The 14,142-nt window shown below is 47.8% G+C and overlaps 1 long non-coding RNA gene across 1 annotated transcript in view; it reads right to left on the bottom strand.

Annotated features, from left to right (window-relative positions):
- The window catches only part of LOC133354529 (uncharacterized), a 213,025-nt gene that overhangs the window by 137,733 nt on the left and 61,150 nt on the right, over positions 1 to 14,142 (bottom strand). The window contains exon 2 of the long non-coding RNA XR_009756597.1: positions 12,869 to 12,954. This is a non-coding gene — a long non-coding RNA (uncharacterized LOC133354529). The remainder of the gene's footprint in view (positions 1 to 12,868; positions 12,955 to 14,142) is intronic.

Genomic DNA, 14,142 nt, shown 5'->3' with positions numbered 1-14,142 from the left:
TCATTGTCTTACAACTGACAATTATCTGTGTGGTATAACTGTGAAGCTGATGTGTTCATGTAAAACAATTAATATGATAATAATGATGATTATCCCCCCTACATTAGGAGTGTGTTAGGATAATTAACAAAATAAATTACCATAAACAAATCAATTACCCATCCACGACAACAAACTCTCAACTTTATGCATTCTGCGAGTCAGCGCTTTGGAGGTAGGTGGAGCATAGAGAGATGGCGATATCTTTGTACGCGGTAACGCCTGCCGGAGGCAGTGCAGCAAGTAGGTCGTGAGTCTTAGGACGAGCAGTGTTCCCCACGTACAACACGGGTGAAGTATGGTCAAATAACGACCTGTGACTGACAACAAAAAAATCGGAGGTCTTAATTCGTCACTGAATGAACAAAGCGGCCGTAAATAGTGATTCAAATTATATTTCGGGTGACCTTGCGTCGTGAAAGCTGTCAACGTGAATTCGGAATTCAAATGGATGTTGTGCCGAATTATAACGACACGCCAACTGTGTCAGAGATCCTGAAATATGTCCAGATGCGCCTGTTTAATTGCATGCCGAAATATCATCACAAGCAGTGCGAAGTAAACGGGCCGCCGTATTTTAGAGAACGCAGCAAGATGTAGATGTCGCGCCGTATTTTGAGCAATCTTGATCTCGAAAAGAACAATCTGGTAATGCGTCAAGATATCATAACACAAGGGATGACTTTTCTTAAACACATTTCATCGCCTGCCATTTCAGAATGTGCAATATCATCAAAACCGTCCTTTTCCAATGTCATTTCTCTTTTTTTTAATCTGTCATTAAACCGCCTTTAAATATCTTGAAATGTGTTAATGCAGTACATTTTGAAGGCTATCTTCTCATAAATTTGATGACGTGGGTGGGGGGGGAGTGTTACATAGAAATTCAGAAGAAACTATTTACAGGGTTTATTATTTAGTCTTTCTTACATTGGAACATTGCCACGTGCGGTTTATTTGACGGCCGGTGGTAACATCCAGATATTAATGGTGAACACGGCATTGTCAGGAGGCGTTGACATTCAAACCACCAAACGTCCTCTGCTTTGTCAACCGAGCGGTACAAGCATTGAGTATCAAGCGCGAGGCTGTTGTCCCAATTAAAACTCAAAATACGTTAACTACAGAAATAAGATATTAATGTTCTTTGGGTCTTTCGGATAAGCCACGTAGATAGAACAAATAATAAAATAAAAATCACGACGTTTCGATCGCAACACAAGCAATCATCTTCTCTTCTTCACATGAAGGCGATTGCTTGCGTTGCGATCGAAACGTCGTGATTTTGTTTTTATTAGTTTTTTCTATCTCCGTGGCTTTACCGAAAGACCCAGAGAATATAAATTCCTGCAGTCAAGATATTAATGCTCGTGAAAATCCACCTATCTCATCAAACGCTACACAGTCTTGTTCTGTCGCAGGCAACACTCACGAGACACTGTGCGTCCAAGATGACCAGTACCGCCTCCAATTCGCTCATTCAAATATCCAGATACAACACTGATCCCACGGCCTGGAACTATCAGGTCTTCAACACAACGACTTCGCGACGCTGCGTCAAGCAGTGTGTGTGGGCGCGCAAAGTGCTTTCGAGAGGACAAGAAAAAACATTCTGGCCGATGATTCGGACAACGGCCCTCCTTTATAGCACAGAGAAGGGTTATGAAATGTTGAGTTTTTATTGTTTCATAAAATCTTAGATTGGAATAATTATTTCAAACTTCGAATTGGCCGAGATTAAACTAAAAAATAAGGGGGGGGGTGGGGGGGGATAAGGAAATCCTGACAATTATTGCTTTTAAAAAATTCACCCTATCGCATTCATATAAAATTACCCAAGAAAGCCTGAGTAACGAGACTCGTTTTTACGATGGACCTAATTAAGATGCATTGGGACAGAACAAGCGTGAATGGAACACTGTTTGAAAAATGTTGCTCAATTTATTTTTTGGTCACCTTTATTTTTGCCATACGCTGGGGCATAAGGCGAGCAACCTGCTTGCTGTACTACCCCTCTCTACAAGCAAATCACTGCCCTGCGTCAGGCGGATACGATGGATTAAAATCTGCCTCATGATCCACCAGATTTCTGGTGTGCACTGTTAAACCAGACAGACGTGACACCATATTTGCAAGGCCCGTAACAATGGCGATTCAATACATCGCCACAATTCGGGTTACAATTTTGATATTGGGATGCCTTTAATTGGTAAAGTGAACCAATTATATGAATTTAAAAAACAAAACCAAACGAGTGATTCAACCTGCGCTTATCGTCAGCGCAAAAAAATAAATCGATTTTGATATTGCATTGATGCATCATTACGCCTCCTACTACTACAACCACTAACCTTCAATAGCAAACGCCATTCATAACCCAGACCGATTTAACGCACGCTATCCCAACTCAATTAAGTGCGCGCCTCATAAAACTGAGCCATCGGTTTCGAAAAACCTGACCTAAATGTTTCATGAATTGTGAACATTATTCCCGGATTATTTTTTTTATTGCGCGAGCAATTACTATGCAAAGTTACTGCTGAATGGGGGCGATTGTGCACGGTAAGCGGTTCAGCCGCAATGGCTCTAACAGGGCTGCACTTTGAGCACGGGCGACAGGCCTGCTCTTTCATTTGTTGAGGCGCGCAATTTGGGTTCATAATTAAAGCCCCCCGGCGTGTTTTTCCACAGTGGGGACCGGCGCCCCCCCGCTGTGTATTTACCGTAGTGGCGAGATGTTAACTCCCTCGCCTGATATGCAGGAGGTCGTGGGTTCAATCCCGACTCCGACGCCTGCTGCATATTCGGAGTTTTTCGTGTCTCTCTCTCCCCGTGGTCGCGTGGGTTTTTCTCCGGGTCCTCTGGTTTTTCTCCCTCCACATTCAGAATCAACGTTTGTTTGGAGTATTTAGCAGCTATAAATTTACACACAAGCCACTTCGTTATCATTTGTGGCCAGGTCGCTGCTGAAAAACCACTCTACCACTTATCCACCCATAATACCAATATCACTTGGTTTTGTATATAAAGAAACACATCAAAATAAAATGTATTCAAAGCCCTATTTTTTTATAAGACACGCGCTGGTTAGTACAGATGTACTTTACTCCTGAAAGGTTAGCCACCGGGTCGTCCTGCTCCGTGGTCAAGGGCGAACCCGCCCTGATATTTTACAAGGTCGCACTCATTACACACGAAGTGCTTGCTACACAAATGAACCCACAATACCTTGCTGACCTCGTCAAGGAGCATAAACCATCACGCAAACTCCGGTCGTCATCGCAGCAGCGGTGGATTTTGGTTAACCATCGGACAAAGTCGGTCACCACAGCCCATCGCATGCTTTGAAGGCGTGCTTCTGCAGCCGCTCTTCCTTCCAATATCAGGAAGCCACTGGAGCCATGCACTTTGAAATCTAGATTGAAAAACGTCATTTCTTAGAACTACTTTAACGTTTATAGTGGTGTCCTTCCCCCGCACCTCCGATTAGCACGGTTGGCTACGTACCGTGCGAAAGAAGTTCAACGTACATACATATTCACACCCGGAGTCACGCTCCGAGCCCAGCCACTTAACCCACCTCGGCTCGCGCCCATGAACGCCCCCCTCTCACCGCCTCGCATGATTAGCATACTTGTGTCCCATGCTTCAGCCTGTAATGTGAATTTCAGCATTCTAACGTTTTCTTGCCTCCCCGTCTCTATCCCCCCCCCCCCCACCACCCCATCACCATTCTTCCATCACCCATATTGTGTGAAACATCGCGCTTCCGTGATAGCCTTGAGCTATAAGAATGGCATGAATACCAAACGTACTGAAGATTTGATTTTGCTGTTTATTGTCGCGCGCTTTCGTACTCATGGATTTAAATTGAGCGGGGCGTGTCCAGGTCAGTGGCCCATAAAACAAATCCCTCACCTGGCATACCACATCCAAGGTTACATCTCGTCATTGGCTGCAGCTACTACTCGTCAGTTCTATTCGCGAGCTGAAATATATTCATTGAGAAGTTAATACCGTACTACAGGTTTTTATTGGGTTAGATCGCATACATATAAATGTGTCGTTAAACCCACTACCACCCGACACAGCCAATTAGTAAGGTTTGTCATGTAAACAGAACATACCAAATCGTTACTAGTACAGCACACTGGTGTTGGAGAGAAAATCAGGTGGACAGCCACAAATCTGGCTGCTGTCCGCCAGATGATCCTAGTTGTAATTACTGGCGAAACGTCGTACTCGGATTGTAAATGTTGTGGGTGTGTTCTCGTGGTGACAAGATGCCCTTCAGACTCTCCCCCCTCTGCGCGCTACTCCACTCCACCAACCATGGGAGGGGAGCGGTGAGCCGAGGCGAACGAACCCCCCCCTACCAGGACGCGAACTTAGCAACAACCTTGCCCCTTTGCGAGTCGAGCGATTCCAAAAACAAAAGAAAAAAAAACCTCGCCCTAACGCCGCGGACGCCCGCAAGCCGACTTCGAGCATCTTGGTAGCGGCGGCGGCGGCACCCAGAGATCGTCACGGGCGTTCACGACTCACGCCACGAGCCGCCCGGCGCCTCGGGGCGGCACTGCAATTCTCAAACGACGGCGGCGGCGACGTCGCCCGGTCATCAAGCGCCTCGCGTGAAAGCCTCCCCCCGCCGGTCGCTTTAAACGCCACGAGGGTTTGGCGGGGGGGGAGCAGAAGGGGTGGGCATTGGGGGTTGCTCTGCTCGCCGTGGAAGATCATTTAATTGATCGTAACATCGTATTTTTTCCATGAAAAGAAAACACCGCTAAAAATCGACGGAGTTATTACGCACATCTGTATCTCAATAGCCTCTTTAACTACAAAAGGCTTACCGCCATAAATGCGGTAAGGAAGCGGAAAGCCCCATAACGTCCAGTTATGCCGCCAGGAAAATCAAATTGCTCGAGTTAATAGCCTTCAAGAAATAGCCGTTTAAATGTCTCCGCGTGAAGCGCTTTGCTATGAAGGGGGGTACAGGAATTGGCACTTAAGCACACATGACCTTGCATTGCACTCGCAGAGCGCTCGGAGTTTGCACCGCACACACAACAACAAAAAGCAAGCCCGAGAATAACGTAAAATATAAATATACATAAAACCCTTCACGGCCGCTGTGTTTAAAAGGAGATGGGGGCCTGTCATAAGACATTCACATATCTTGCGAGAGCGCCCAGGTAAGGCTGCTTATAATAAAGCAGGGTTTCGCCAGCTAGATTTGTCAGGCGAAGCACACTATGCGGCGAGCGTGTGCTGGCGGGGTCAAGTGATGTCGCTTGCCACGTGCGCAGACGCTGTGCCCTCACATGGCATCGTGACCCCGTGAAGCGATTCACTCCGTGCAACCGCGAATCTGTAACCGTTGTCCACAATTCTCTCATTTTCTCAGCTCCGTTTAGCTTCCCTTCATCTCACTAATCATTATCTCCTCCACAGATCTGTCCTCGCCAACCTCTTCTTTATCTCTTGCAGCTCACCGATCTGAACCATCTCATGTCTAAGCAGGCCATGACTCCACAGCTCGCAGAGCCACCCAAGAGACTTAATAGGCGTCACCGGGCCCATGGACCACCACCACTAAGAAGAAACCCCTGGTACATAAACGGCAACAAATATCGCAGGCGAATTACGCGAAAAGTCCTAAGTAGGTACACGCAGCCACCACACGTTCAAGGAGCGGATCTTGTGGCCTCGAAAGGAATTATTCTTGGAACCGCAGTCGCCGATCACATTTGTACGACGCGTTTATAATGGCGAATAAATGTGGCAAGTCATTAAAATTCAGCCGGGAAAATTAAATAAATAAACACAAGCAGAGACCTTCAATCGGCGCATGCGATTGCTCAGTCATTATCACCCCCTCCTGCTTATTTATTTATTTGTGTACAGCACATTGCTCATTCAGTGCCTGCAAACATTTTTAAGACGAAAAAAAGCCAAGCCCCTGAATGCGCGCCACTTGAAATATGTCGCTGCAGTTTGGCATTTAAATAATCATCATTTTATGATTATCATCGTAATAATAAAATAATTCTTACATAGCGATCGCATGCACGTTGTCCGACACCTTTCTCAATAAATCACAGGCACATGTATGGCTCTCATCCATCAAGTGTGACGATTATTAATTTCCTTGCGTGTGTGAGCATGGGGGGGGGGGGGGGGGCAATCGTTGACTTTGTGTGGCGGTAATAACCCCGGAGACGTCACCCAAACAGGCTCGATTTAACAAGAATATTCTCCTCGGGCGCTGCATTGCAAAGCGACCGTCCCACTATTGCTCACCCAATTGTTAGTTGTTGTCACGCCATCGTTAAAGAGTGGTGGATTTTTTCATCGTGACCGATCGTTACCACCTACTGACCATTTGTTACCGCTGTAACAATATCCTTGCATGCGTTTGAATGACAAGAACCCACGATGTGTGACGATGATGACGATAATAATGCCCTTAGGAAATCCTCACCGAGTCTCAAAAAATCCTTTGTCAACCCACGGCGTTGATGTTAGCTGTGACGGGGGTCGAACTCGGCTCGCCAGGTCGGTAGTGCATTGAACTAACCGCGTTGAGGGAGTTGCCGCTTCACAGTGCAAGGACTGGATGGGGGGGGGGGTAACTCTCAAAGGGTTGTGTACGCTGCCCAGCTGAGCGACAGGACCATGACGATGTTCCCAGTTGTAGCCTTTTGCTACTTCTCATAGATTCCCTTTGGCTAAGTACGGAGCAGTGGGAGAAACTCAAATTTAATTTATTGAACGAAACAATCAAGATGCTACATTTGCGGTGGTGCAGAAGCACACGTAACAATACTTTGGCCAACACGTTCGCCAATAACACTGCGGCCCAAACAGGAACGATAAAACAATAGGTGACGTTTCAGGCAATGGCCCTTTCTTCATAGCAATCTCTTTTTCCTTTTAAAGGCAGCGTTATTGACGACTGCGTTGAGGCCATGACAGCGGGAAGCGATTATGGTTATTACAGTAGAAGCCAAGATCGCATAAATGTTACCAACCGTGGTGATGAGAGTAATAACGATAGCCATGATTCCCACGGAATAATAATAATAACAATGAATAGGTGACAACATTGATCAAAAGCCCATCATCCATCTGCAGTTGATAAAGAGAGTATCACTCTGTAGGAAACAAACATCTGCAGTCATATGGACACTGTCCACGTAAATATTTGTATTAATTTTTATTTAATTTTTTACCTACGTGACTTTACCGAAAAAACTAAGAGTATGAATCCTTGCAGTCACGAAAGCTTCAAATCTAGAACACTGCCCACTGCCATGGGAATGTGGATGTTTCCGCTCGTGGCCCAGGGCCACCGCATTTTAAAAAGCAAACACCGATAATGAGATTTTATTGTAGCGCGCACAGAAGTGCTATGAATAGAGGCGTTTCTGTTGACGTTCGCCCGAGGTGTTTCGAGGCTTGCCAGTCCGATGACGATATTGTCACGCTAAGTGTCACATTGTCGATCTGCGGTTGCGCACGCACCCCACCCGCTACGCCCCGCCATCAGTATTGCAAGCGTGCGCCAAGATCCAAATGACAAAGAAAGAAAAAGGACTTTCCTCTCTTTCTTCCGATTTTCCACCCAGTGCCCCCCCGCCCCCACCCCAGAGCTCTCCAAGCTTTCAAGGAGCCAAAACTAAATTACAGCTTCTCGAGAATGAGGAGGCTGCGGCAGCATTGGCTTGTGACCCATCATCACCAAGGGCCTCCGAATAGGGGCGGCCGCCTCGTCCAAAAAATCGGGGCGGCGCGTGGAATATTAATGACCCCGGCTGTCGCAGCAGCAGCAGCACAACAACCGCGGCAAAGCCCTACTTAGCTGGGGTGACAGCTTCTTCCGCGGCACTACCGCTGTGCCCTGCCCGCTGGGCTGTATTATTGCAGATGGCGATGTCGATAAACAAACAAATTGTTTGGCGGAGAGGGGAGGGGAGGGAAAAATGGGATGCAAGTGCAAATCGGGATGGGCCCAGTCGCGCGGCAGTTAGCGCACTTGCGCCGTGAATCCCGCCAAAGCAGAGTTCGATTTCCCCGGCGCACGGATCATCGGTGGCGAAATGATATCCAAATCAATCGTGGCCGAGACGCAGTTATTGAGAACGGAGACAAGGAAAATGGGAGTGGGTAGAGAGGGGCACCGTTGCCGGACAGGATAATGACCGACGGATGAAACCGGTGGTGGAATGGCAGCTGAAGGTGGAGGAAAAGCATCTGAGGGGAGCACGCCGGCGGAGATGGCGTGGCAGAATCAGGTCGTGTGCAGGGGCGGAGATGGATGGTGAGGGGGATGCCAATGGCGTGGAGGAAGCCTTCGTCACAGAAGTGGACAATGCCGACGATATCCTGTATGTTGTTTAAAACATGAGATGAGGCTCAAAAGAAAGCTGTCTCTGGTGTGGACCAATTAGTTTCAAGGACAATGCATATATTATCAGCGTGTTTTTTGTTTGCATTTTGACCACAAGCATTGTGGTTAATGCAGACGTGATTCCTTGTAAGGTTTCAGTTTTGTTGGCAGAAAATAGGGGAAAACCCCTATTCTTATATGTTGGTACTGGCAAAGGAGGTCTAATGATGAAATACTCATTAAGGATAGCGGTGGAGAAGGTTAACTATTAAATAAATCATGCCTCCTTCCCGAATGTCTCTCCACATAACAAAAAATATATATTTTTTACATAAACCACAACCTTCTGGGAGTGAATCTCATCCACAGCACTGGTTCATCACAAGCAGCATCCATGTGATGAAGAATGAACCGATGCTTATAGGCAGGGATACCTTTAGTACGAAATGCATCTGAGTTTGACACAAAATCTCAATGCTGCATTACATGCAACGATGTAATACAACTTGTTGTCTGTAATCGGTTCACGTGACCCCTGCAGCCATGAGCGGCCATAGCAATTCACCACAACGTTACAACAACCAAAAACAGCGCACGCTTGTATCAAATCGTGACCTTGCGTCACGACAATTCATCAAATCACCATTGGAGGGATGGGGGATAGGGGAGGGGGCATTGTAAATCATTAGACCAACACGAAAGCCATCAGCCAAACCAAACCTTGCCCTGCCTGAACACTAAAGCTGTACGGTTGTGGGTCTATGGGTAAAAAAAAAACACAAGTATCCATTTGTGTGTTTTTCGCCAAAGAATGTTTGTTTATTTTTGCCAAGGGTCTTTTCAGCCGAGGGTGCTGGGCCGAGGCTGCTGCCGCTGTTTATTGCCGGATAATGAAGTCTTGTTACCATTCGCTTTGCTCTCCTCAGGTTTTACAGACTGCCTGCCATAAACAAACAAGCGTGTGCGAGCGTGTGCGCGCCTGCTCGCACACGCGCCTGCACGCACACATTTGCACACGCTCGCACAAAAGACAATGGTCCCCATTTTGAAACTTGTTTAGACTACCGGGGCAAATTGCCGGATAGTGAGGGGGGGCGGCAAGGGGTGTGGCCGCAGGACCATTCACATAAGCCCAGCCGTCTTTGTCTCTCCTCCCCCCCTCCGTGCGATGGTGTTGACGGCGCACTCACTTTCGGCTGCGTTGACCTAAGTGGGGAGGGATGTCTCGGACCGGTTCAGATATCACTTGGCACTCGTGTGACGCCTTTCGTCTCCACAGTGCTGATGTTTACACACCACACCAGGTGCTCATTTGAGGCTAAGTCGCCCTAGGAGAGGCCCAGTGTCAGTTCTGACACCGCTTGTCATTGATGTTAGCTGTGAGCCCGGGATCAAGCTTGGGTCGCTGGGTTCATAAGCGGTGTGTGAACCGCTGCCCCAGCAGGCAACGAACACCAAACAGGTGAAATTCTAATTAGAATGTTCCAATTGGCCACGATGTGGGACCAAGATCCAGGTATGACAAGGCAGGATAAAAATGAGGGGAAAAAAATAATACAACAAATAATCCTACGTGCAGTTCAGTCCCTCTCCCGTGGTTACAGGGCCAGTGACAAAGGAATGAATACAATAAAAAGACCGGCCCTTGTAAGAGTTTAAGTGAACAGAAGTGGAGTCCGTCCATCCCTCGGAGGAGTTGGGATATTGGGATGGCAAACCATTCTCCCGCTTTCTCTTTCTCTCGCTCTGTGCGTAGAGCCAAGCGCAGCAGCCGTGCGTCCACACCAACGAGATGCGACGCTGGTACGTCCTCGTTACGAGCACGCAAAACGTCACACACATGACGGGTCGGTGGGACAATAATGGCTGGCGGAGGCGGCGGTGTTTTTGCTCGCGCATTACCCAACGTTAAAAACACACGGGTGATATAGACGAGCGGGAGAGGGCGGCTGAACGTATTAAGTGTACGAATGTGGGAATGCAATCTTTTTAACAAAATGTCTGTCATCCCCCCCCCCCCTCTCTTCCCCTGGGCTAAACAATTAACCTTTTACACCGTAAACTAGCTCCTGTTCAAGTAAGAAAAGCCGACCCAGAAGGTGCCATCCCCCTGATATGCTGACGTTGCCGTGTATGTACGTGCGCCTTCTGACGTGATCGTTGAAGTTGGTTCGATAACAAAAAATGCGCGTGCAGACGCATAGATCAGAAAGAAGCACTCGCGGATATTGGGGGCACACGTAAACAAACGTCACCAACGTGAATTACAGTATCTGTTCTTCTTATCACTCACACACCTTATATCGATCCTCGCAAAACTCAGATTATCCTTGCACCAATTCGTCCTTCTATCTAAACTAAACTATAAACTAAACTACGTTTGTATTTTACCAGATAAGGGCCCACAGAGCTGTATAGCTCTTTTTCAGAAGCGACCTGGCCACAAATGATAGCTCAACAAAAGTGGCTTATCATGTGGAAATGTATAGCAGCCAGATGCTCTGAAAGCATTGTCTTTAAATGTGCAGGGGAAAATCTACACGACAACGGGGAGAAAGTGCAAACTCCAAATATACAGCAGGCGTCGGGGTTGGAATTGGACACAAGACCTCCTGCATACCAGCCGAGGTAGTTCACATCTTGCCATAGTGGCACTTATCTGAGCCTTCATAGGGGGAAAAGAGAAATGACACGGAAGTGGAATAAAATGTATCCCGTCGTCCGTGTTTACGCGTGCGGATATAAGGAGCGGCTTTGCGCGGATATGCTAACATTGAGGGTTGTCGCCCCCAGCGTTCTCCGCACATCAAATCAAAACATCAAATCAGAGCGGAGGATTTCGCTAAAAACGCACTCGTGGGCGACTAAATGAATGAACAATCCAAGTGAATGGCCAATATTACGCAATGCAAGCATGAATGCATAAAGAAGACGAAGGTGTGAATAAACAATCGCGCTCAGCCACACCACCAGTACAGTGCCGACATTCTGTTTGCTCAATGGAACAGTTGCTGCTTGTCCTCGGCCTCCCTTGCCTCTGGAACTCGCTTCCAATTTGTTGTCTGCCGACTTTGTGTCCTGTTCTACTTCGTGCTCACGATCTTCCTCTTCACTGCCCCGGACTGGAATTCGGATGGAGTTTGGAGGAAGATGGAGGAGGATGGGCCATCTACCTCCTCCAAACTCCATTCATGACAAACACGAAGACGTCTCCTCCCTGTCGCATATCTACCCGAGCCAGTCAACCCCCACCCACCACCACCGCAGTGACAATTCCTGTGCGTCCTCTAGAAAAGGATGCTGGCGTTAAAACATTTCAAACATTTCATGCTGCATTGGAGCTCTAAATCGGTAAAAGTAAAGGTGCAGCCCTAAAATGACCTCACGCCACGGCTGGCGAAGGCAGCCCCCAATAGTAGGGGGCCAGCTCCAGACAGCCACGCTACAGAATGTGTGGCTCCTGCTCTTCCGTGTTGGCCACATGGTCTTGAATGAGATGAGAGTTGCCGTGCGTTATGCCCCCCCACCATGCATGTGCGAAATGCAAGTACATTATGCATGTTGATTAAATGTAAATAACCCAACCAACAATAGATAACCATTGTAATTTATATTAATACATTAGCCCCTTCCTCTGGTATTTGTACCTAATTGGCTCAGAGCTGATGACATCACGTGCATCCCTCGATCAAAGAACGAAACAGGATTTCTCCACAATTGTGGCGGTCGCCTGACGATGCTGGTTGTAATTGCCGGTGTGCCAAACTAGTAACTAATTGGCATGTTTTGTTTACGTGACAACCCTTACTAATTGGCTTGGTCTGGTGGTGGCGGGTTGAACAACACATTAATATTTACGCGATCTAACCGACAAAATAAACTTCTATTGTGGATAATATTGGCCGCGAAAAGCCTACGTGTGAAACCGATGTTCAACTTCTTTCACACCGTACGTGGCCAACCGTGCCAAATCGCAGGTGCGGGACCTGCCGACGATCAACTGGCTGAGGTGAACAGAGGCGCTGGGCCGGGGTGGGGCCGGCGGATGAAAGAAACTCGCCCCGTGGCTTCGACTGCCGCGCCGGGAGATCGTAGCTCTGTCTCGCGAGTTCAACGTGCTCGCAATTGCGCGTAGATTGTTGTTTGGGGGCGTGAGGGGGGGGTAGTCAATGAATTTAGATATAAAAACGTCACGCGCTTGACGCGACAGCTGCCTCGGAAAAAATAAAAACCGGTTGATGTCAGCAGAACGCCGCCCACGAATAAAGCTCGGGGACCCAGCACCGCCCCCCCCCCGACAATTTGGGACGCGTTCCCAGCGGTAGCAGCAGCAGCAGTGGCGGCAACAACAACAAAACCACCACGTGAACTACTGCCGCGGGAGGAGGGAGACACACGGGGGGGGGGGGTGGAGATGAGCCGCCGCCTTCGCGCTAATACCTGTCGTATCGCTCCCCCGCAGGAACAGTGGGACTGACAAGGCCGCGATAAGAGGCCGAGCCGCAGCGCGTGACTTGGGGCTCCGGCTGAAACACAGTAAATCAATTCGAGTCGCATTACAGCCGTGTCGGGGAGCATTTTTCTACACGGCTGCATATGAGAAAGATGCAAAAACAAAAAAGAGCAGCGACAACGACGACACACGTGCGTGCGTGCGCACGCGCGCACATAAACCCGCTGACGACGACGTTGTATAACAGAGCGTTTGGTTGTTTGTGTATTTGTTAAATTGGAGTGGAGCGACAGTAGCAGTGGGGTTGGCATGCCACACTACGAGCCCGCTGACCCGAGTTCAAATTCTGGCCGCGGCTAACACCACTGGCGATTAATTTCAGAACTGGTACTGCTCTCCCCTTCCTTCAACAATCTGCACTGCCCAGCGTGGTGAAGTATGGTCAAAAGATCCCTACGACCAACTCGGCATTGGGATTACTTCATATATTGGAAGTTTGAAAAAGGCTAGACTTTTCCATGTTTTTTTTTATGATTATATAAATAGGTCAGGACACGCGCAATTAGATGTGCTTTTAATTTGTAAAAAAAAAAAAAGACAATGATGTTAGAGAGTGACAATACTAAAACTGAGACCCACGTGTGTAAATATATAGGCTTCAAAAATGGTTGTTATTTTCACATCTGGAATATTTTACGAAAATGTCTGCCGGCTCACAACTCAATCCTCGGTGGTAGAGAATGCAATTGGACAGAATGACAGTATTCCATGTAATTGTGGTATCATTATTTGTGAGGCTTTGGACCAAAATTTGCTTACCCTTTATTTCTGACAGCAGATTTTAGACTACAAGGATTTATTTGCAGACCATAACAAGACAAAGATCCCCCGTATAGCCTGAACAGACTTTTGGGGCAAGTGCTGTTCACGAGCACCTATGAAGGCCGGCACGGCACACACGAGGGTGTGGGTGGCCGTCTCCACACCCGACCTCGAGGAGGCCCAGAACCGGTTCAGATAATCGTCACTGGTGTCTGATGTTGGTGGCCATGAGCCAAGATCGAACTCGGGTCGCCGGGTTCACAGGGCAGTATGCCAACCGGTGCACTACCGCTCTCCACACACACGCACATGCACGTCATCAGTCTGGACCACGCGCACTCATCAACGAACGAGGCAATCCTGCAAATGCATTTAAAAAAACATACCAAACATGGATTAATTATACGTACAAACGTAAAAGGCCAAGGTGCAGCCCTGC

This window comes from Lethenteron reissneri, chromosome 47 (genome assembly GCF_015708825.2).
Source record: "Lethenteron reissneri isolate LAM-NWPU_2019-01 chromosome 47, ASM1570882v1, whole genome shotgun sequence".
In the NCBI taxonomy this organism is placed as follows: Eukaryota; Metazoa; Chordata; class Hyperoartia; order Petromyzontiformes; family Petromyzontidae; genus Lethenteron; species Lethenteron reissneri.
The sequence above is the reverse complement of the archived record's forward strand: the minus strand, read 5'-3'. Positions and strand labels throughout refer to the sequence as shown.